Raw genomic sequence first — 24,112 nt, 5'->3', positions numbered from 1 at the left:
TTCACTCTCTGCAGAGCGGCGGGAGAAAGAGATTTAAACAGGAAAGCCCCAGATCTGCAAATTTCACCCACCACCGACCACCACTCCCAAATGTTTAGGGTACGTTCCCATAACTGGGGAAACTGGGAGAGGGGCATTTGTTTGTTTCCTGCCCCATCACTGGAATAAACTGTCTTCCAGATGTTCTCCCTTGCCTTGTGAATTTATGGCTGCAAATATGGTGTTCCTTCCAAGAACTGTGCTGCTTTGCCCCGTCTCTGAAGTTTTAGACTTTTCATTCTCCGTAAGGTTTTTCTAAGCTGCAACTTGGCTGAGCTTTTTCTTAAAAACCAGGGGACATTCTGCGTTTTGCTGAGCTGAATTAAAAGTGCCTTCTCTCCCGTCCACCCTCAAATTGTACTTAATCACGTTTTTTAAATATATATATATATATTTTAAAGGTGTTGGCTTCAAACTACATTTTTAAAATACAACAAAATACAGCAAAAAAACCCCACCCCACCCTAAATTACTTTAATTTTTGAATTTCACACATGCAACAAACCTGTTCCACCTCCCAAGCTACTGAGATCACTTCAAATTGGATTTCATTCAGTGAAATCTTTCTTTAAAAAAAAAAACCAACTAAAGCCAAGAATCTCTTGCATGCAAGTTGGAAACATGTGTGGTGTCTGTTGAAAAGGCTGGTGGATAATTAACAGTTATTTTCTTAATGGGCACTGATGACTAAGGCTTTTTCCTCAATGGTTTTTGATGGCTGCTGGCAACTAGTAGTACTATTTCATACTTATTTATTGCATTTATGCCCCCACCTTTTCCTGCAAGAAGTTCAAGTGCGGTTCGCCCCCTCCTCATTTAATCCCCACAAAAACAACCCTTTGAGGTAGACTCAGCTGAGAGACAGTGACTAGTCCAAAGCAACCCAGAGTTTCACTTTTTAACCCATTCTTTTTTACAGTACGAAAAGAATAATTCTGATGTCCTCCTTGTATATTAATTTTTAAAACACATACTTTATTTCATTTATATTGATAAGGCTTTGGGGTCGACAATGACTTTATTTGTTCATCAAGGGGTCTGTGAAGTCAAGGTGTTTGATAAACTGTGCCCTGTGCCTTTATTATCCTATCTTTGGTCTCCTGTTTAACCTGCACCTATCAGATTCATGGAAGTGTAGAGATGGAAGGGAACCCAATGGTCATCTAGACCAACCCCTTGAAATGCAGGAATCTCTCTACTCTAGCATCCAAACCTGTTTTTCTAGACTGTAATGTGCTCAGGCAAGGGACTTGTACCTCATAGTGCACGTGCTGCGATGACAGTCTATTTTGTTTCTCTTTATATCCTTTCATAGAATTTATACATCACTCAATTATTCAAGGGAAAACCCTCAAGGCGATTTGCAAAGGGAATAAAGCAGTAACATTACAGGTATTATCTCAGAACTCGAACGTAATCCGTTCCGGAAGACCATTCGACTTCCGAAACATTCGAGTTCCGAGGCGCGGCTTCCAGTTGGCTGACAGCTAGGTTTCTGCACAGCGGAAGCCCGTGTGGGACATTTGTTTTCCGGGGAATGTTCAAAAACCGGAGCAGTTACTTCCAGGTTTTTGGCATTCGGGAGCCGAAATATTCGAGAATGGAGCCATTTGAGTTCCGAGATACCACTGTGCAGTGGTACCTCAGGTTAAGAAGTTAATTTGTTCCAGAGGTTCGTTCTGAACCTGAAACTGTTCTTAACCTGAAGCACCACTTTAGCTAATGGGGGCCCCCGCTGCCACCGCTGTGCGATTTCTGTTCTCATCCTGAAGCAAAGTTCTTAACCTGAGGTACTATTTCTGGGTTAGCGGAGTCTGTAACCTGAAGCGTCTGTAACCCGAGGTACCACTGTATCAGTAGAAACAGTCAAAAGTAACTACAGTGGTACCTCGGGTTACATTTATCTTAATAAATGTCATCACACAGGCAATAGGAAGTAGCAGCTTCTCTTCAGAACAAACTGCTGATTTTGCCAACTTAACAAGTCAGCTTAGCTGCAAACAGCTGACTTGCTGGCTGGAAGGAGCTCCAAGTAAGTGAATTATAGTGGAGGGACATGCTCTGTCCAAGGCGTCTTTGCCTGAGAACAGTGAGAGGTTTGTGCTTCGAGAGGGACATGTTCTCTGGCTCTCAACCAGGCGCTATAGCTGAAGGGGAGACATAAAATCAATCAGCCAACCAGCTCCAAAGCCAGCTGCTACTGAAATGTAAAAGCATTTAAGGCAGGGGTCAGCAACCTTTTTCAGCCGTGGGCCGGTCCACCGTCCCTCAGACCATGTGGCGGGCCGGACTATATTTTGAAAAAAGAAATGAACGAATTCCTGTGTCCCACAAATAACCCAGAGATGCATTTTAAATAAAAGCACGCATTCTACTCATGTAAAAACACCAGGCAGGCCCCACAAACAACCCAGAGATGCATTTTAAATACAGTGGTACCTCGGGTTAAGTACTTAATTCATTCCAGAGGTCCGTTCTTAACCTGAAACTGTTCTTAACCTGAAGCACCACTTTAGCTAATGGGGCCTCCTGCTGCCGCCACACCGCCAGAGCACAATTTCTGTTCTCATCCTGAAGCAAAGTTCGTAACCCGAGGTACTATTTCTGGGTTAGCGGAGTCTGTAACTTGAAGCGTCTGTAACCCGAGGTACCACTGTAAAAGGACACATTCTATTCATGTAAAAACACACTGATTCCTGGACTGTCCATGGGCGATTGGGCCGCATCCAGCCCACGGGCCTTAGGTTACCTACCCCTGATTTAAGGGGAAGAGGCTGATATCAACCAGAAAAACCCAGCACATCCCCATCATTCATAAGTCTTCATAGGTTGGCTGCATCTTTATCCCATTCTCACTCCAAGGAAACTAGGTGGTATATATAAGGATCCTCCGCCTTTTCTCATTTACTCTCATGACAAAACTGTGAGGTAGGCTATGCTAGCCGAAAACCCCTTCCTTCCAGATCAGCTTGCCAGGTCAGGAGCATCCCAGACCCTGAGGTTTTCAGCGCCCACACCTGAGAACTAGGAGCAAGACATCTGGTGACGTCATGGAGGGGAGGCCCTTGGTGGTGTCATGGGGACAGTCCCTGGAGATGGAGGTTAATTGGAAAGGGAAGTGGAGGAAGTCAGATCTTCCCAGAGTGTCTCTGCTAGAATTTGCAGCTGGCTTCTGCTAGGCTGAAGCTTGTGGACTTCTTAATCTCTTTACGAAAGGCACTCTTGCCCACCTGAAGAGGCAAGCCCTCTGCCTGCCACCTGGAGAAGGCCAGGTAAACCTGGAGACTTCAGGTCAGGTGTGGCAGTCTCTCAAGATCACCAAAAGGTCCAGGCCCCAAAGCAGCAACCTAGCCTGTGCCTAAGGACCCAAAATCCTCAAACACCTCGTCAGGAGGATTCCTCATGAGCAAGTAACCCTTGCAACTTCCTTGACCTGTGGTTCAGGTGTGGTCTAGGAAGCCTGAATATAGAAGGTCTCCCTCCTGAGTATTCTCTTTCCTGAAAGTAATACAGGCTTCTGGCTTGTCGTTTCCAAACTTGGTCTTGTTCACTTGCTACCTGGGCTGCCTGTGGGATTGAACTTGCCTCTGAAGGCTGGTTTTGGCGCCTCAGCCGATTCCCTGGGCTTGAACCTGGCTTGCTTGCACTGCCCTCCACCTTGAACTCTGCTCTCCTCAATATGTGTTTTGGTAAGAGGCTAAGGCTTCCAGCGATTGGCTCCCTCTATCTATCCCCTGAGGGCACCCAGTTGGAACATGACACCCAAGTCAGTTCTACCAAGGGTGGCCAGGCTTGTGCATTGCCTACACAAAGGGAAAGCGTTGCCAAAACAAGAGGACAAGTTTGCTTAACATTTGCACATGCTAATTTAAGTGCATAGGCACACATTTCGGAATAATGACAGTAGGTTGGAGATTTCATTTCATGAACAGGCTATGAGGACCCTTTTACACCTTTGAAATATTGCTGAACTCAGTGGATGGCATATCTAAGGGGCTGGTAGCCAGGATCTATAGCTTGCGTGTCACAGCAAGTGCCAGATTTATGTATGAGCTAAACAAGCTATAGTTTAAGGCCACAGTCTCTTGGGGGCCCAAAAAAAATTTAAAGGGGAAAAGAAACTGGATACTTCTTCTTAATTGTCCATAAATTACAACATAGCATATATTCAACACAAAAAACAGCGACAATTTGTTGTTGACAAAGAACAGCTGGACATATAAAGGGCCCCATTACCTTCAGTAGCTTAGGGCCTCATCAAACCTCAATCCGGCCCTGGCCACAGCTGATATAGAGACGGCAGAAAAACAGGTGGCCATTTGGGAATAAATTATTGGAACTGTGATCATCGTCATCTAACATACGTTTTGTGGAAGCAAATTGGGATGAATGCTCAACAAATGTGTCAAACAGAAGAGTGCAACCTGTCTAACTGAGTGCTAACTGTCACCGTCATGGGACGCTGGTGGTGCTGTGGTCTAAACCACAGACCCTAGGGCTTGCTGATCAGAAGGTTGGCAGTTTGAATCCCCACGATGGGGTGAGCTCCCATTGCTCAGTCCCTGCTCCTGCCTACCTAGCAGTTCAAAAGCACGTCAAAGTGCAAGTAGATAAATAGGTACCGCTCCAGTGGGAAGGTAAACGGCGTTTCCATGCACTGCTCTGGTTCACCAGAAGCGGCTTAGTCATGCTGGCCACATGACCTGGAAGCTGTACGCCAGCTCCCTTGGCCAGTAAAGCGAGATGAGTGCTGCAACCCCAGAGTCGGTCAAGACTGGACCTAATGGTCAGGGGTCCCTTTACCTTTACCTTTACCTTTAGAAGGAGATTTGCTGCCTAGGCTTTCAAATCTCCTTTCCTCTCCATCTCATAAGGAGATTCCAGCTAAACATTAGGAAAACCTTTCTGATGGTAAGAGGCGCTTGGCAGTGGAACAATCTCCCTCGGAAGCCGGTGGACTCTCCTTTCCTGGAGGTTTTTGAGGAGTGTTTGGATCGCCATCTTCCAGGGATCCCTTAGCCATGATTCCTGCATTGCAGGGGCTTGGACTAGATGACCTTTGGGGGTCCCTTCCAACTCTACATTTCTACGATCCGATGAAACTGGGGAGACAATCATAAAGATAAACGAATGCAACCTATGACTGTCAAACCCAAAGCCTTTGGTGATGCGTAATAACAGTGGAGAGTGCAGGCTTTGGTATGAGAACAGGGGCGTTCACAGGGCGTCCCTCGCAGAAGCCACAGGACAGGCTGCGCAGTCAGGGCCGCAGAATGTGGAAGCCGGAAATCATCCTTGACATGTCGAGGACGCATGGCAGCTTGGAGAGCCCCCACCCTGTTCCCTGACTGATGCCACTCGCAAGGCATGGGGAAGTGCCAAACGGGGTGATATCATACTACAAGGCTGTCCTGTTTTTGTTGTTTGACTAGATGGTTGCATGGGAGACGTGAGTTGGGAGCAACTACAGGGGTGCAACCCCCTCTATCCTGTCCTTTAAGCCCCTGGGTCACAGCTGCAGTGTTAGCTCTTGTTCTTTTCTCCAGAAGTGGTCCAGCACCACGGTCAAGCATGAGCTTTGCAAGCAAAACGTCCTTGGTTCATTCTTATGTGGTATCTCTAAGTTAGTTAGACACACACACACACACAGAGAGAGAGAGAGAGAGAGAGAGAGAGAGAGACAGGCTCCCAGCCCCTGCCAATTAGTGTAGACCAGGGGGTCACCAACCTAAGGCCCATGGGCTGGAAGCAGCCGCAGAGGTCATTTGACCGGCCCACAAGCCGTCCCCAAACTGAGCCACCCACTAACGCGCTGCACTAAACCAACGCAGCGCAGTGTGGGAACTCGCTTCCACAACACCGGAAATCGTGTCTACGCAGATCCCAATAATTGCGGGCAGGCACGCAATCCGGCCCATGGAGGGTTCTCCATGGGACCGATCCAGCCCAGGCAAGATAAACCTTGCTGACCCCTGGTATAGGCGATACTATGCTCAACAGACCCCCCCCCCACGGCCTGACTAGCTGTAAAGCAACTCTCTCTGTTCCTCAAATGCTCTTTCAGTGCTAACGTTGCAAGCGACTTGTAAGCCCCAGCGAAGACTCCCGCCGGGAACTGCCAAGATAAGCTGGAGAGTTACCTCTGGAAATGTTATTAGCGGACCAGACGTAGCCGAGTTGCCAGAACCATGACCTCATTCCTGAGGCATGCAGCTCTGATTTTGGAAGTCCCTACAAGTCACTGAGGTGGATCACAAGCCATTTGCTAGTTGTTTGCTAATAATCACCGTTGCACCTTTCCTGGTGAAACCCACCCACCTAGATGTGGGTCCTTCTGCCTCCAGCTTCCTGTGTGCCTTTATCCCAGGAATGGCAAGCTTGTGACCTTCTGACTGAACCATAACTCCCATTGGCCCTGATCATTGGCCAGCCTGGCTGTGACGGATGGGAGTTGTAGTGCGGGTGTCATCGACTGGTTGGACACAGAGGAATGGTGGGAGGAACCAGCTGGGGAATCATCAAAGGGGAGAAAGCTCAGAGTCTGGGGAGTGGTGGTGGGATCAGAGGAAGAAGACTGGGAAGAGGGGGTGTCGGAAACTAGAGTGGGGGGAGTCTGTGGTAGAGAGAAGTCCAGAATCAGAGGCAGAAGTAGAAGCAGGAGAGCAGGCTGAAGAAGGCCAAGAGGCAGAAGTGAGTCAGGCTGGTGAAGAGGCACAAATGTCTTCCTTTTTTTCTGCAACAAGCTCCCCTCCTGCCTTAATTCCCTGGACCAAGAGAGGCGTGAAACAGGAGGAGCAAAGGCAGGCATGCAGGCACAGTCTCAGATTGCTTGGGGCGGAAACCCTGGAGAGGAAGGGACTTGGGCACCTATGGGGAGATGGGGACCTTCAGCCTCAGCAAGACCTGAGTTGCTGTGCTCATTAGGCCTGATGCTCCCGTGCCGATCCTGTTTTGCTAACGAAGAGTTAACCACAACTCACTCGGTGCAATTTACTGCTTGCTCCTGTCGGCAGGGGATGGTGGGAAGGCACACGAAGCTGCCACTGTGCTGAAGCCAAGCAGGTCTTGGAGACCATCAAGACCAGGCTTCCTCAACCTCGGCCCTCCAGATGTTTTGAGACTACAATTACCATCATCCCTGACCACTGGTCCTGCTAGCTAGGGATCGTGGGAGTTGCAGGCCAAAAACATCTGGAGGGCCGAGGTTGAGGAAGCCTCATCAAGACTGTTGCTGCTTTGCTGGTAAGATCCAGTCTCAAGCTAGCAAATCCAGGTCCCGCAATTAATGCGGACCAGGAGGTTTTGCGCAACAAACCAGCTTCCTGCTAAAGACGGGGCTTTTTGCCAGAAGGAAAGTGATGCACCGGAAGGGCTTTGCTTGATTCAGCAGAATCAGACGTCTCTGTGAGTTAGAATGGGTGTTCTATGCATAGCAGCAACAGGGGTTGTAGTAGGGTGCCAACTGGGTGCTGGGGTGCCCAGGTGGCAGAGAGGCTTCAGTTGCAAGCCTGGCCCTCAACAAATAATAATAATAATAAATTTTTATTTATACCCCACCCTTCCCAGTTCAGAAAACTGGGATCAGGGCGGCTAACAAAAAATTTAAAACACTTAATTGATGCAACAAAAAATAGTATAAAATACAGTACAAAACATGAATAACAATAAATTCAGAATTCAAAAATCAATTTAGGGGGAAAATCCATCCAATAAACATTAGATGATCACCAGGGCTAGCTGGCTAAGTTAGTCCTATTTGGGCCAACGAGGAGACCAGGGGAGAATTAGCTGTGGGATCCCAGAGCGGGTAATCTTCATAAAAAGGGGAGAGGGAGGGAAGAAAGGGGAATAAAAGATCAGGCTAAGTTCAAATTGAAAGCCAGGCGGAATAGCTCTGTCTTACAAGCCCTGTGGAAGGAAGTTAAATCCTGCAGGGCCCTGGTCTCATGGGACAGAGCATTCCACCAGGTCGGAGCCATCACAGACAAACCAGCAAGGCAGCTGCCCACAGGGTTCACGGGGCAGCAGTGTGGAGTGGGTGGGGGAGCTCATTTGGCTGCGCCTCCCAATCAGCTGCCTGAGACGAGATGTTCAGCATGCCTCCTGGTAGGGCCGGCTCTGATCTCAAGTTAGCCAGTGAGGAGTGACTCGAGGGAGAAGGAGATCGGGAGTGATGAAGAACTGGATTTGACCAAACACAGCTGGGCAGGGCTAGGCTTTGCTGTGGTTTGACAGCCCGGACGTGGTGAACGGAAAAAACAGGGGCATGTGTTGCTGGCTTCGCCAAGCCCTGCTGCAAAAATGCAACCCTGCAGCCCTGTCAAAACAGAAATAAACATGCTGGTGTTGCAGCTCCTGGTCTGGCATTCCTTTGAGGTCATCACTATCATTTCTAGTTACTGGATCTCTTACCTGCCCTCCAGCATGAGCTCCCGGGATGATGACATCTACATCATATTGATAGCTGGTTTGCCCCTTCCTGCTCCAGCATGGCTGGCTGGTGTGGTTTCGCCAGTGAGAGCGCATGGTAGGCAATGGTGCCCTGATAGCTGGATGTCTCTCTCTGTGTGCTTTGAATGAGATACCCATGTGGACTTGAAGAAAGTCATATCCCAGCAGCTGATGAAAAGAGGCAGAGAAGAAGTTTTGATGAACAGAGATACAGAAGCCTTTTTCAGGTGTTATTCTAGGGCACAGCTGTCAACTTTTCCCTTTTCTTGTGAGGAATCCTGTTCAGAATAAGGGAATTTCCCTTATAAAAAGGAAAATGTTGACAGCTATGTTCTAGGGTTTCACAAAGGTGTAAGGAAAGAGGGTGCAATATGGCAGAAGGAAGCTTTCCCCACCCCCAAAAACCTGTGGGCATTGGTAGTGTGTGTGTTGCTCCCCACCTCACCCTGAATAAATAATGTCAAAAAGATCAAGCAGTTTGTGGGGGAAGAGAGAAAATTGTGACTTTCTAGCTGGTGTTGACTGAAACTTGTTGAAGTCATTCTTTGAGCAACCTTCTGGCTGGTAGGAATGTCTGCTGTCTGTCTCTACTTAACACTCTGTTTATATTTTTGTAAAAAAAAGCAAACAAGCAGGATTTGCAGCAGAAAATGTTGCAATGTTGAGTGCTCCTGTTTGCTATTCCAGTCATCTCAGCCAGCCAAGCCCCGCTTCAGGTTTCTCCATTCCGTCTCGCCTCCCACCTGGTTTTTCTGTTCCCTCCCCCAGCTGTCAGTCAGTGTTCCATGGACACCAAACATGCCCAGACCCCATTAGGCTGTTTTAGGGGTTTGCACACATGTGTGCGTACACACACACACACACACACACACACACGTGTGTTTTTCCCTAAAGATTTGTTTTGTACTAACTTTGGGATTTCCCCAAAGCTGCTCACCTGCCTCTTTTGTCTCCCTAAGGAATGCGATGCACAGCTCAGACCCTGGAAACGGAAGGAGCAATATTCTGTTCCCCCCCATAAGATTTTATTAAAGCTTTTCATAATAAAATGAAATATAAATAAAAACAGAAAGAGAAAAGAAAACACAAGAGTCTTTGTCAGGTGCTGATGGTGGTTGCTTGTGAGTAACCAGGCAGAACTCCAATATGTCTTTTACATGTTTTATTGGTGCAAACTATTTAAAGTGCAGAACCCCAAAGTTCATGTCCGTCTTAGTCACTTGCAGATTCCGGGAGTGGCAACTTCCGGTTTCTCCCCCAACATAAGAACTTAGACACCCCAAATATCCACCTCCCCTCCTTCCGTTTCATCCCTCTGTGCAAACTGGGTGACGGAAACGGCATGTGTGCCTCCTGGCCAGCTGGGCTAGGTGAGCTCTCAGCAGCATCTTCGAGCCCTCCCCTCTCTTGGCTGCCCCCTTCCCTCTCTGCTCAACTGGAGGTGTGGCTTTCCCCACCTCTACACTAAGCATCGGAGGCTCTCTGTATCCCCCTGCCTCCCTCACCTGTTCCAATGGCAGTTCCCTGACAGTCCTTTATCAAAGGTACCGTATTTTTCGCTCTATAAGACGCACCTTTCCCCTCCTAAAAAGTAAGGGGAAATGTGTGTGCGTCTTATGCAGCGAATGCAGGCAGGAGGCTCTGTCAGCACTCCCTTTAAAGAGCCGCGGGGAGCGTGTGTTCGGCTCTTGGGGGCTTTTCCTGAGGAGGGAGAAGAGCTGCCCTTCTCCCTCCTCGGGAAAAGCCCCCAAGAGCCGCACACACACTCCGCGTGCTCTTTAAAGGGAGTGCAGCTCTTGGGAGACACTTAGCCGCCCGCAGCTTCTCCCGGGCAGGGGATGAAGGCTCCCCTTGCCTGGGAGAGGCTGCTTGCGGCTAAAGAAGAAGCCATTACAGCGAGTGGGATCCCGCTGGCTGTCTTGGCTTCTGGCTTAGCCACGGGATGAAGTCTCTGCAGGGGAGCGGGGAGCCTCCCCTAAAAACTAGGTGCGTCCAATCGTCCGGTGCGTCTAATAGAGCGAAAAATGTGGTATCTCTTAGTCCTTGTCTCTCACCTGGCAGCTTCCCTTTCTTCTCCCAATCTCTCACCCTTCAAGAGCTTCCATTCCCTGCCTCTCACTCTGGGTCCTTCACCAACCATCCAACACCTTCATATGGGAATCTTGTGGGTGCTCGGGCACCCAGAGCCCCAGGGAGTCAGCACCTATGAGAAGGAGAGAAGAAGGGGCATAGAAGAACGAAGGAGTCCTCGTGGAAGAAGTCCTTGTGGAAGTCCACCAGCACTTTAGGACAAAAGTCCCTTAACGTACGCAGGCTTTGTATGCAATTTCGTTTAACGTTTACGCAGTTCTGCAAAGCAATTTCCCCCGATAGAAGTGCATTGTTTTGTGTAGATTTCACTGATCTCTGCATTTCTGTGCACACTTTCCCGCATTTGTGCACACGTGACTTGGCTAGAGAACCGCTCTGCAGAATTCAGATAAGGGCAAAAGCTGCGTTTGGGTTTGTGTATTGTTTTGGGAAGTACAATTTAGTCAGGTTTGCCTTTCAATGCAAGCTGGATCGAATCACACACAACCCCGCCTCTCATGCCTGCCTAGAGCATTTGAACATGTTGCTGAGTTCCGTTTGGTCCATAAAAAAGGAGAGGCCTTTAGCCCAATTCACCAAAAGGAAGGGGGAAGGTTGTGGGTACACAATGGGGTGGGTGTGCATATCCCTTTTCCCCATAAAGCACACACATCACTGAAAAGGCAGTGCTCCCAAGAGCAGGAAATATGACGCGCAGTCTTGATTTCTTTTTGCGCTGAGCTTTGCCAAGTTTGCTCTGTTTCCATTTGGGCAGGAAAGCAGACAAATGAGAATAAGGAGGGAGAACGAAGTCCTTTCGTTCTGCTGCTCCCGACTTTCACAAAGCCAGGCCATCTGTTTTGCAAAAGACCTGGCTCTGAGGAGGGAGAGGGACAGCGAGGGTTTAAGTCTGATGTTTCTCAGAGAAGCTTGCCAGAACTGTAAACGGGTCCAAACGCCGGCAACTTCTTTGCTGGGTTTTCTCGAGTGACGTTTCGGATGTGCAAAACGGTGAGCCCCAGAAGTGGGTTAGTCCTCGAGAAATCTGAATTCGAAGGAGATTTGCATGCAGATGTTCCTTCCATTTGAGGACTTCCTGATTTCTGAGAGAGAGCCAGTGTGATGTAGTGGTTAAGTGGTGTAGACTCGTAATCTGGTGAACCGGGTTCGCTTCCCCACTCCTCCACATGCAGCTGCTGGGTGACCTTGGGCTGGTCACACTTCTTTGAAGTTTCTCAGCCCCACTCACCTCACAGAGTGTTTGTTGTGGGGGAGGAAGGGAAAGGATATTGTGAGCCGCTTTGAGACTCCTTAGGGTAGTGATAAAGCGGGGATATCAAATCCAAACTCCTCTTCTTCTTCTTCCTGCTCGGATCAAGGTGAGGGTAGTCTGGATGGAAGTCTGCACCGCAAGGCAGGTTCTGGATGTGAATTCAACGGTGGCCCCCACTCTCACTTTACAGGGGTTGCCAATGCAGTGCCCAGGGGCAGGCATGTGTTCACGGAGATCTTCCTTGGTGCCCTCAGTATTTCACCCCCTTCTGAAATAAGGCTTGGGAGAAGTATTCTGCTTCAGGAAAAGCTCAGGAAAGGGCAGCCAAAACGATCAAGGTGGCGGAGCGGAACAAACTACAGTTCCCAAGATTCTTTGGGGGAAGCCAGGATGGTTATGAGTCACATAAGAGTGCTTTACATGTATTTTTAAAATAATTTTTGATTGGTTTTTTCATATTTTAAGCATTTTAACATAACCATTTCAAACGTTAAAGTACAAGGTTCTTTTGAAGCTTCAGGCCTCCTTCCCTGCCTCCATGGTTTCCATGTTTAAGATTAGATTTGCTCCATCTTTTACCATTATCCATCTGTTAAATGACCATCATAATCGTAAATAATTCCACGTTACAAGTGTCATTGCATTCCTGCCAAAGATTTTAACTTTTTACAGTGGTCTTTTAAATAAATTAGAAATTTACTCCAGTCTTTAGAAAATATTTGATATTCCTGGTTTCGGATCTTTCCCATCAGTTTCGCCATCTCTGCATAGTCCATGAGTTTCATCTGCCATTTTTCTTTTGATGGTACTCCTCCTTCCTTCCATCTCTGGGCTAGTAGCATTCTCGCTGCTGTCGTTGCATACATAAAAAGTCTTTTATCTTCTCTTGGTAACTCTTCACCTATTATACCTAGTAAAAAGGCTTCTGGGTTTTTTAACAAAAACATTTTCTTTAGCTCATTATTTATCATTTCCCAGAAAGCCTTGACCAATGTACATGTCCACATATGGTAAAAAGTACCCTCCATCTATTTACATTTCCAGCACAGTTTTGAACTTGTTTTGTACATTTTTGCAATTTTACTCAGTGTTAGGTACCAACGGTACATCATTTTCATATAATTTCTTTCAACGAACAGCATAAGGGTGCTTTATATGTACGGCACGACCCACATTACCCACCCCAACCCCCCAAGAAAGACCCAGACAACCTAAATTGGACTGGTTTTTGTTTGAAAAAGGTTCGCAGCCAAGGCAGAACGGCAGCTGGAACATGATCTGCCCCTGTGGAAAAGCGCTCAAATGTCTGTATGGCTAGAAATCAAAGGCCTAGGTCTGTTGGCTTTCCAGGTGTGTGTTCCGGAGCGGGAAAATCCTTTTGTTTCTACAGGGTGGGGTTGCTTTTTTATTTTCTTAGTTCCCTATTGATAGGGCACAATGAGAGCTTCCCTCGCTCCCCCAGGTTCTTTCAGTCATGCAGAGCCTTCCAACAGCATCCTTGCTTCACAAACCAGATTGGAACCTTCTCTGCAATCTTTCCATTCATATATATTTTTTGTTTACAGTTCTAATGACTTATATTAAAAAGGTGAAGGACCCCTGGACGGTTAAGTCCAGTCAAAGGCAACTGTGGGGTTGCAGCGCTCATGTCGCTTTCAGTCCGAGGGAGTCAACATTTGTCCATAGACAGCTTTCCAGGTCATGTGGCCAGCAAGACTAAACCGCTTCTGGCTCAACTGGACACCGTGATGGAAACCAGAGTGCACAGAAACACCGTTTGGCCTTCCAGATTTCACTGAACTCCCATCTTCCCTGGCCATTGACCATGCTGGCTGGGACTGATGGAGCTTGTAGTCTGGTGACAACTTGAGGACCATAGGTTCCTTGCAGCAAGTGTCAGGAGTGCGTGCAGGAGCCAGGCCCTGTGACCAGTAGGACTTCGCAGGACTGGGGCCTTCCTGAGTTTGTTCTGGAGAGGCAAGGCACGGCCGCACAGGTGAGGGATAGAAGGTCAGCATTTCCCTTCGGCTCTTCGCCACAGCAACATGTTTCCTGCCTTGCTGCGTTTGGCTTCTTGCTTCCTGATCCTCGGACCTCGGCTTCTTGACTCAACCCTTGTCTTCGTGACTCCCTGCTTCCTGACCCTCGGACCCCTGGCTTCTGGACTCTCATTCCTGCTCCCACCCTGCCATCTTGCCCCCGGTCCCGACATCCTCATCTGGGACTTTGATCACCCGTAGACCAGACCGTGACAGCAAGACTATGTGAACAAGTCCTTCCTTTCCCCTGCCCTAGAACTTCCAACATTCATCTCCATGGGATGTATGTATGGGTTATCCTTGCTGCCTTCCAGTTCTCCCTGAGGGCTTCCTGGAGGCATCCACTGTGAGCAAAGAGATGCTAAACATCGTGGCCCATGGGCCCGATCCACCAGGATCTTCTTACACTGTTACGTTTAATTGCACGACAAACTACCCCATGGCAACAGGGTGCCCTATATGACACTCATAGGAAGCCAAGGTCCCTTTGCTTCCCTGCCCCCCGTAAAATATTTGAGGGGGTCCCCCCAAGATAATGGGCATTGCCATTCAAATGGTGTGCATGCACCGCACTGTGTGATTGATTATGCAGGGTGCGGCGTACTTGCCCTCCTCAATATATTATTCAAGTTGGCACCCCAATGGCAATCATGTTTGGACATGGGCATAGCCAGGATTTTTGTTGGGGAGAGAAAGGCTTTTGTTAGGGGGGCAGAACCTCAGATTTGCATTGATTTGTGGGGAGCTGCCGTCCTCCCTGCCCCTCCTTGGCTACACCCATGCATTTGGGCCATCCCAACTTTGAGTCCAGCAGAAAGGCCTTCTGTGGGACTCGGAAGCTTGCCAGCCTGCCCCACGCAGCTGACACAAAGCACAGCACTCCATTTGGCTGTTTTGGTCTGACCCAACAGGGGTCTCCGTCTGCATGGGAGGCAATTGGTGATAGCGATGCTTGTCCAAACCGGCAAGCGGCAAGAGGGAGCTCCTCATCTGCTCTGCCAGCTTCAGGGTGGGTGTGGAAAGAAAGAGAAAGCGCTGTCGGAACATGTCTAAGTGAAAGTTTGATAGTGCACAGCAAAGCCAGGTGCCTAAAACAAATACCAACGTTTCCGGGAGTTTGGCATGGAGCGCTCAGACCAGGTGGATGATGGTTTTGTTTTCAGGGAGGGGCGTCTCTCAAGGTGCTGAGAATATTTCTCACAAGTCTGGAGGTCCAGGGGCCAAGTGTGGTCCTCCAAGCCATGCTATCAGGCCCTCAGGATCCCTCCAATATTCAGAGAATGAGTGGCTATGTTATGATTTGCATAACGTTTTCTAAACGGTGAATTAGAGAGGGTCACCTTATATCTTCAGTTGAGATGCTTTAGTTGAGATTCCTGCATTGCTTAGACGAACATTGGATTCCCTTCCAATTCCACGATTCTATGAAATCAAACCGAAACAGATTTCTCCCTCTACTTTCCTAACAGGCAAGCCCTCTCCGCTCGCGCAGTGAAGCCAGTTTGGCAAACCGGCTTCCGCTGTGCTGGCACCCGTTCCGTTTACGTAGGGGAAGCACGTACAGAAGGAACGTGATCGATGGGCACTTAAGCCTGGAGATCATCTGAGGCATGTTTGGACGGGGCAGGAGGATTAGCTCGAGAAGAGAAGAAAAGACGGGGAAGAGAAGGGTTTGGTGTGGCTGAAACAGGAGGGGTGGGAACGGAAAGCATGTGCGATGCGCCTATTGTCTATATGGCAGGAGGAAATGCATTTTGGGTGGTGCAGAAGGTGTGGGGGCACTGTAGGAGTGGCAAGGCGTTCATTCATTCATGAGTGCAGGTTGCGTGCCCTCCATGTTTTGGTGAACTCCAGCTGCCATCAGCCCCAGCCAGCAAGGTTGATGGTCAGAGATGACGGGAGTTGGAGTTCAACAACAGCTCATGAGCCACGGCATTGGTCAGGCCGTGAGTATTAACCTTAAAGGTAAAGGATCCCTGACAGTTAAGCCCAGTCGTGGACGACTCTGGGGTTGCGGCGCTCATCTCGCTTTACAGGCTGAGGGAGTTGCCGTTTGTCCGCAGACAGTTTTCCGGGTCATGTGGCCAGCATGACTAAGCCGCTGCTGGCGAACCAGAGCAGCGCACGGAAACGCCATTTACCTTCCTGCTGGAGTGGTACCTATTTATCTACTTGCAGTTTTTGACATGCTTTCAAACTGCTAGGTTGGCAGGAGCTGGAACAGAGCTTTTCCTTAGGATGTCCCTATTTTCACTGGAGAAATGTTGAAGGGTGCAAAGTTATCCGACCTCTGAACCATCTGCAAGCAATCCTGTATAGCAGTGGTGTCCAAACTTTTTTCAAAGAGGGCCAGATTTGATGAAGTGAAGGGCCGCGAGGGCCGACTGAAGTTGTTAATCTTTTTTTAAGAATGAAGTTGTTCAGCTTTTTTTAGGGTTGAAGTTATTGAGGTTTTTTTAGGATTATAGCCCAGGATATAAACTGCTGCAGGGACTGGATTAAACTGACCAGTGGGCCGGATTAGGCTCCCGAAACAGATTTTGGACATGCCTGCTGTATAGGGAAGGGTTGGTTTTTTTAATGTTTAATGTTTTCTAATGTTTTTATATATGTTGGAAGCTGCCCTGAGTGACTTGGGGCAACCCAGTAAGATGTGTGGTGTATAAATACAGCGGTACCTTGGGTTAAGTACTTAATTAATTCTGGAGGTCCGTTCTTAACCTGAAACTGTTCTTAACCTGAAGCACCACTTTAGCTACTGGGGCCTCCCACTGCCACCGCACCGCCACCACGTGATTTCTGTTCTCATCCTGAAGCAAAGTTCTTAACCCGAGGTACTATTTCTGGGTTAGCGGAGTCTGTAACCTGAAGCGTCTGTAACCTGAAGCATCTGTAACCTGAAGCATCTGTAACCTGAGGTACCACTGTAGTAAAATTATTGTTATGGAATGGGACGTCCCTATTTTCATCGGAGAAATGTATGCAGAGACCACTTTGAATTTTCACTTGGAAGACACTATGCGCTTTGACCAACAGATGTTGTCGCAGCTTGTTGGCTCTCGGATCATTACCAGCCTGTAAACCCAAGACACCTCCTCAGACCACACAGCCACAGGTCCACGCCTTCCAGGATGCAGGCTGGTGTTAGCTTAAGCAAAGTTAATCCCCGGCAGCTCAGAGCAGAGCCTTCCCTGGCCAGCTTGCAAACAAGACACAGAACAGGTCGGTCTGACACTCTGCGAGTTACCTGGCCTGACTCATCATCGCTTTGGGCAAGGGAGCCATAAAACCATCTCTCTTCTCTCTCTCTCTCTCCCCCCCCCCACTGCCTCACCTCAGCCAAGCTCTTCCCAATGCCCAAACCGGCTTGGCAAGTGCTGGAACAGGTTCTTTTGAGGGCGCCTCCAGCCCCTCCAGGTGCAAGGAAGGTGCGGCTGGCCAGGTAGGAGGGTGGCGACTCTGCAAATCCTCCCCACCCCCCTTGCTTCAAAGCTGGGCGTGGCAGGGATGAAGGAGAATTCCTCCCGAAAATATGCAGGCTCCAAGCCTAGAGGAGCCTCCTGCTGCACCCACAAACCTAGGCCTTGCTCAATAGCGATTTCTCTCTTGCCAGATCTGCTCCAGTCCTATTTTTCACACCGCCTTGCAAAAGACTAGGATCACCAAGCGGTTGCAGTCTTGAGAAGAAGGGCCTCCGCCCACCGCATTCTGGGACCGGAAAAGCCACAATTTTGCGACGGCAGCAAACGCCGGAGAATGCAAACTCTTGCATATCGCAAGCTTAGGATGGGCATCTCTGCCAATCTCGATTTCTTTCACATTCTGCAGTCTCTGGCACTCTGCTGCTCTGCATGAGTTTGCAATGGATTTTTAATTATTATTTTTTACGCCCTCGCGAAAATTCATCTGCAGCGGAGTGTGAATTTCTCGCAGTGTGCACAATTTTTTAATGCTGTCTTGCCAAGCAGGAAACACGTTTTCGCAAACGTCTCGTGCATTTTATCTCCTGTGAGGAGGCAGCGCTGTATAGTGGTTAGGGTGCTAGACTAGGACCTGGGAGACCAGGTTGATGTCTCTTTAACATGCCAAGGGGTGATGGGAATTGTAGTGCAACAGCGTCTGAAGGTCATCAGGTTGGCTCCCTTGCCAGCTTCCTATGATGATAAATACAGCTCCATCTTCCCTCAACCTCATTGGGAACATTCTTTCATATGTGGTGGACTTGTAAAAGGGTAAAAGAATATTGGGAAATGATCCATAATGAATTGAAAAAAATGTTTAAAAGTACTTTTCCAAAAAAAGAGAGTCCTTTTTGTTGGGGATAATTCAGATGGAAATTCCCAGGTGTCAAAAAAGGCTATTTATGTATGCCACTACTGCAGCCCGTGTTTTGTTAGTCCCAAAATGGAAAACGAGCAAGGAAGGTCCCAATGAAAGAAAAATGGCAACTTAAGTTGACAGAATATGTGCAGCTTGCAGGCTTAACAGAGTGAATAAAATAACAGGAAGAACATACGTTTAGAGAAGATTGGAAAATGTTTATTGAATATATGGGGGGAAATTGTGTACACTTGAAAACGTTGGCAGCATTAAGATAAGTCCAACAGTGTAAATAAGTTTTGGTGGATGAAATAATGGAATACTAAATGGTTCACTTTATGTAAAATATGCAGGGATTTATGATATGCAAAATGAATCATGGAAAGAGAAGGAGGGAAGTCAATGATACTTTAAGGATGTTTAAATGAGTATTCTAAATTGTAAAGCAGAAAATATATACAGTGGTATCTCAAGTTAAGTACTTAATTCGTTCCGGAGGTCCGTACTTAACCTGAAACTGTTCTTAACCTGAAGCACCACTTTAGCTAATGGTGCCTCCTGCTGCTGCCGCACCGCCAGAGCACAATTTCTGTTCTCATCCTGAAGCAAAGTTCTTAACCTGAAGCAATATTTCTGGGTTAGCGGAGTCTGTAACCTGAAGCGTATGTAACCTGAAGTGTATGTAACCCGAGGTAGCACTGTATATACAGAGAGAGAGAGAGAGAGCACTTTTTTCTAAAAAAAATGTTTAGGGGTACTCTCATTTTGACTCAAGAAAATCACCATTTTATAGTTCAAATCGGGAAAACTAAGTGCAGTAAATGGACAAAAGTACAAAGATTCACAAAATGTTTAGGGCTATGTGTACTCCTTCCCCCCCCCCCAGAAAAGAAGCACTATCTATCTATCTATCTATCTATCTATCTATCTATCTATCTATCTATCTCTATCTATCTATCATCTATCATCTATCTATCTATCTATCTATCTATCTATCTATCTATCTATCTATCTCTATCTATCTATCTATCTATCTATCTATCTATCTATCTATCTATCTATCTATCATCTATCTATCTATCTATCTATCTCTATCTATCATCTATCTATCTATCTATCTATCTATCTATCTATCTATCTATACACAGCTCCATGAAGGAGGGATGGAATTGATCCAGCAAATAATGCCCAGCGTAGAAGGCAAAGGGTGGAACTTTTTCCACTTCAAACTTATTTAGCTTTAGAAAAAAAAAAATTCCAGCTGAACCAGGTGAAGATGAAAGCAAATGTCAGCCTGTTCGCCAACAATCATTCCACTTAATTTGTTTGTTTTTAAATAGATCTGTTTAAAGAAGAAGAAGAAGAAGCGAGGAGGATTTCTTTCGCTCTTCACATAACACCCTACCCATCCTTCAGGCCAAAACAGCAAGGAGCTTTTTTTTCTAAAAAAGTATATGGCTTCCTCTGGTAAAACCGGCATTTCCAAAGAAACACCTTGATGGTTCCTGCCTAACCCGCCATCCAATCTCACCGTGACTGATGATTTTGGGTCACTGTTGTACATCATTGGACCTCCCCACAGACTACCTGTTTATTGAGCATACCTGTATATCCTGGTTTGCTTGCACAAAGCTGTGTTCGTGCGACAAAATTTATATGTACCAGTTGGTTGGAGGAAAACCCCAAGCGGTTTACAAAGAATGTTACAATTATCATTTTTTTAAAAAAAAAAAGCTTAAAACCATTTGAAACATGCAAAACATCATTAAAATTAACAGCAACAGAAGGAAAAAACACGTCAACATCTACATGCCTGGCTAGGCTTGCCTAAACAAAAATATGTTCTTAGCAGGTGCCTAAAAGACACAGCGAAGACGCCTAGTGCTGCCACACTAAATGTGGAATGTGGCATCTAGGGCAATGCCCGTTCTGCAGATCGAAGGAATCAAATGGGCATATATGGGGCAAGGCAATATGGTAGCTAAACTGGTGCGAAGCCATTCAGGGCTTTATATACCAATAAAGTAAAGGTAAAAGACCCCAGGATGGGGTCTCTGCAAACATTCCATTCGTATACTTTTGTTTACAGTTCTAATGACTTCTATTAAAAAGGTAAAGGACCCCTGGACGGTTAAGTCCCGTCAAAGGCGACTCTAGGGTTGCGGTGCTCATCTCGCTTTCAGGTTGAGGGAGCCGGCGTTTGTCCACAGACAGCTTTCTGGGTCATGTGGCCAGCAGGACTAAATCACACACGGAGGGCCATAACGAAAACCAGAGCACACGGAAACACCTTTTACCTTCCCACCACAGCGGTGCCTATTTATCTATTTGCACTGGTAGGCTTTTGAACTGCTAGGTTGGCAGGAGCAGGGACCGAGCAACGAGAGCTCACTCCGTAGCGGGGATTTGAACCGCCAACCTTCCGATCAGCAAGCCCAAGAAGCTCAGTGGTTTAGACCACAGCGCCACCCGCATTTATATACCAATAGGAATTCTTTGGCCCAAGATTAGCAGAACTCATACTCTGCCTGCTCTTTTTTAGACATTTGTTCTGATTTGTTTCCATGGAGGGTATACAATAAGGAGCATTCCTCCTGGTTTTCCTTGCACTGCGTTCATGCATCTGTGTTCATAATCTGCATATCACACATCTTCCCCCTCCCATGCATTTCTGTGTCGCTTTCCTAACAGCAAAACGTCCATTGCTATGTCAAGAGGATTTGTTGCCCCGGAGTAACAGAGCACATTTTAATCCGCTGTAAATTTTGCAAACTTCTTTGCACTTCTTTGAAGCCCTCCTACAAAATGCTCACTTTCTGGAGGCAGCCTTTGACAACATCCTCTGTTTACTGAGCGTGCATTCTGATTTATTTACAGGGCTATGTCCTGCTTCTGCCGTCAGAGGCAACCTGCCTCTGAAAGCCAATTGCTGGAAACCGCAGAAGGCGAGAGTGTTGTTGTTCGCATGTGCTGCTACAGGGAATCTAGGTTGGCCACTTTGAGAACCGAATGATGGACTTGATGGGCCACTGATCTGATCCGGCAGCAACGCCTTCTGTTCTTACGAGAGGCCATACGATGTTGTGTCAAGCAAACGTTATATCGCACTTTCCTGTCACTTTCCTGGTTGAAAAACGTCCAGTTCTGGGAAGGAAGTGTGATCAGCTTTAATTCTGCTACCTGGATTTGCCAGCGAGCAACGAAATTCCACCCGAAAAGAGCAAAAGTCCTGCGATGACCTGAGCTAACACCGCCGCTACCCAAAATGCAGAGGGTTGCTAAATAAAAATAAATCAAGGTCAATCTCTTTTCCAAACTCTGCCCCCCTAGTTTGTGATTGTTCATCTTTTCAAGGCAGCTGTCTCCTTTGTAATCACTGGCCAAGCTCAATGGAATGTTTTGGAGTCTGCTTTTAGAAAGTTAACACAGCTTGCAGTATTTGGGGGTGTATATAATTAGTTTTCCATTTATTCTAAGCTTGTTCTTTAAGGCTGACACCTTTAAAAAAAAGTTGTCCTCACTCTATAGAGTTTTTCACGACAGCTCAACAGGCAAAAGCAATTCTACCTTCTTGGGTAAAATATTTCTGTCCCGCATTACTGTACAAAGATAAAAGCCTTGCAAAGTGGCTAAGATTGTTTGCTGTTGTGCTCAGGATCAGCTTTGGGGCTTTGTCTGGGCATCTGGCTGGCCACTGTGAAAACAGGAGGATGCATGAAATGGGCCACTGGTTTTTCTGACGTTCGTAAGTATGGCAAAGACCCAGAAGCAGCCATGAGAAGACCAAGCTGAAAGCCATTCAACAGCAGCCATTAAAAAGAAACCAGTACTGTGACAGAACTTGGGTGCCACACTGACTCTCTGCCAAGTAGTAGCAGAATTCCAGGAAGGCTCAGGATTTATGCTCCCTTGGAGAATTGAAGATGTGGCAGAGACTGTCATAGCTTTAAGAAATATAATCTATCCACATCTTTACACCTTCAGACTGCATGGAGGAAGTCCTGGTCTTACAGCTTGGTCCTCTTAGAAGGGGCCTTTTCCCCACAGCAGGGCAGCCCTGGAGTCCAAGGCATCTCTCCCAGCCAGCCTTCAGCCAGCCTGCCCAAGATGGATCCCAGTCTTTCTTCTTCTTCTTCTTCTTCTTCTTCTTCTTCTTCTTCTTCTTCTTCTTCTTCTTCTTCCTAGCACACCTTGCTAAAGACCCTCTTTTCCTGTCACTTTGCACCCAGTTACCCTGGCAACCTTCCGTCTGCCCAGGCCTCAAATTCCTCTCAGATGAGCCATCGACACCTTTTGTCCTGTTAACAACTCTATCCCAGGTGAAGCCCTGGCCAGGAAAGAAATACCGTATTTTTCGCTCTATAAGACGCACCAGACGACAAGACGCACCTAGTTTTTGAAGGAGGAAAACAAGAAAAAAAATATTCTGAATCTCAGAAACCAGAACAGCAAGAGGGATCGCTGCGCAGTGAAAGCAGCAATCCCTCTTGCTGTTCTGGCTTCTGGGATAGCTGCGCAGCCTGCATTCGCTCCATAAGATGCACACACATTTCCCCTTACTTTTTGGGAGGGAAAAAGTGAGTCTTATAGAGCAAAAAATACAGTATTTGCCTATTATTTTCCCACTAGCCTGCAATCTTCCCTTCAATACTCAAAATAATCCAAATCCTACTCTCTTTTTTTCTTCATTTCTAGGGTTTAGGGGGTTCCCCCACCACCACACCACAAAAGCAGCACAATGCTATTTGTGGAAAGCTCAGGAAAACGAAATTGTGTTCGCAAGGGTCTGGAGCTGGAAAACGTTCATTCACAGACACGGTGTGAATGTGAATTGCCCCTGCAAACTGGCAGTGCCACATTGCCAATGGGTAGCACCTTCATGCAGCCAGTCCCAGTGTGGCTTGCTATTAGCCCTAGAAAGCGAGTCCTGCTTGCCAAAGAACAACCCTTAGCTGTCCCAGGCAATGTAAGGAGGAGGGCATGGGAGAATGGAGGTGGAACAATGGTCTGACGTGGTGTAAGGCATGTTCTTAACTGCCTAATAATAGTCTTCCTCCACATATATTCCTGTTCTCCCCCATCCCACCCAGCCGCCCCTCTGCCTCCATTAATCCAAAGAGTCTCCCTTGCTTGTGTTCCCTCAGGGGATGAGTTATTTCTGCCGCATTATCCTTCAGCTGCTTTATGGTGACACCACACACAGGTCTCCACAGCAACTAATTTACGATGTTACGGGAGCAACTCCTTGACTCCTGGAGATAAGTCAAGGCGCCATATGAGGGCACGATCCTGTCGCCAGGCCACCACGAGCTATAATTTTCCTCAGCCACAAATTGCACGAGGCCATTTACACGCAAGAAATCCTGTCAATTAATGGCTTGGCAGAAACGGTTTTCCCGGAATGCACCAAGGCTGAATCAGTTTGCCTTCTGTGGCACTCCATGGTTATTGTCAGCATGAGAGAATTCACAGGGACGTCAAGCTGGGAGATGGATGGTACCTGTTACGAGAAATAACTGCTCCTTTTCCCTTATGGGGTTGTTGCAGGAATTTATGTATAGTTTGGGGGGGTTGCCCCTCCAGCAGATATCATGCACATGCAGCCCACTACCAAAATCAGCACAATCACTTTTGTGACTTGTCCCCACAAAACACTTCATCACGGTTTCTTCCTATCTATTCAAAGGGCCTTTGCTGCACAATACCAAATGTAAGAATTCACTGATAAATGTATCTATGTACTGGCTCACTGGGAAAACTTCAGAAATTCATATAGACATGTGAGCTCAGCTACTCAGCAGCCCCTCTGCCTGAGTGATAATCCCTGGCATCCTGATACCTGAGTGCTAGATAGGTAGCCATTCCAGAAATAACAAACCCAGATGAAGACAAAAGGGTGTGATTAACTTGGCTGGGAAAG

General features: G+C 47.3%; 2 long non-coding RNA genes across 2 annotated transcripts in view; one reads left to right on the top strand and one right to left on the bottom strand.

The window, feature by feature from the left end:
* Positions 1-24,112, bottom strand: part of LOC308573154 — a 285,151-nt gene that overhangs the window by 140,156 nt on the left and 120,883 nt on the right. The gene's annotated exons all lie outside the window — the stretch shown is intronic.
* On the top strand, positions 14,898-21,521 carry LOC308573333. Its single transcript, XR_014002044.1, has 3 exons — positions 14,898-15,012; positions 19,533-20,169; positions 21,070-21,521. It is a non-coding gene; the product is annotated as an uncharacterized lncRNA (long non-coding RNA).

This window comes from Podarcis bocagei (assembly GCF_964188305.1).
Source record: "Podarcis bocagei genome assembly, chromosome: 14".
NCBI classification, from domain to species: Eukaryota; Metazoa; Chordata; class Lepidosauria; order Squamata; family Lacertidae; genus Podarcis; species Podarcis bocagei.
Note: the sequence above shows the minus strand (reverse complement) of the source record. Positions and strands in the feature narration are given on the sequence as shown.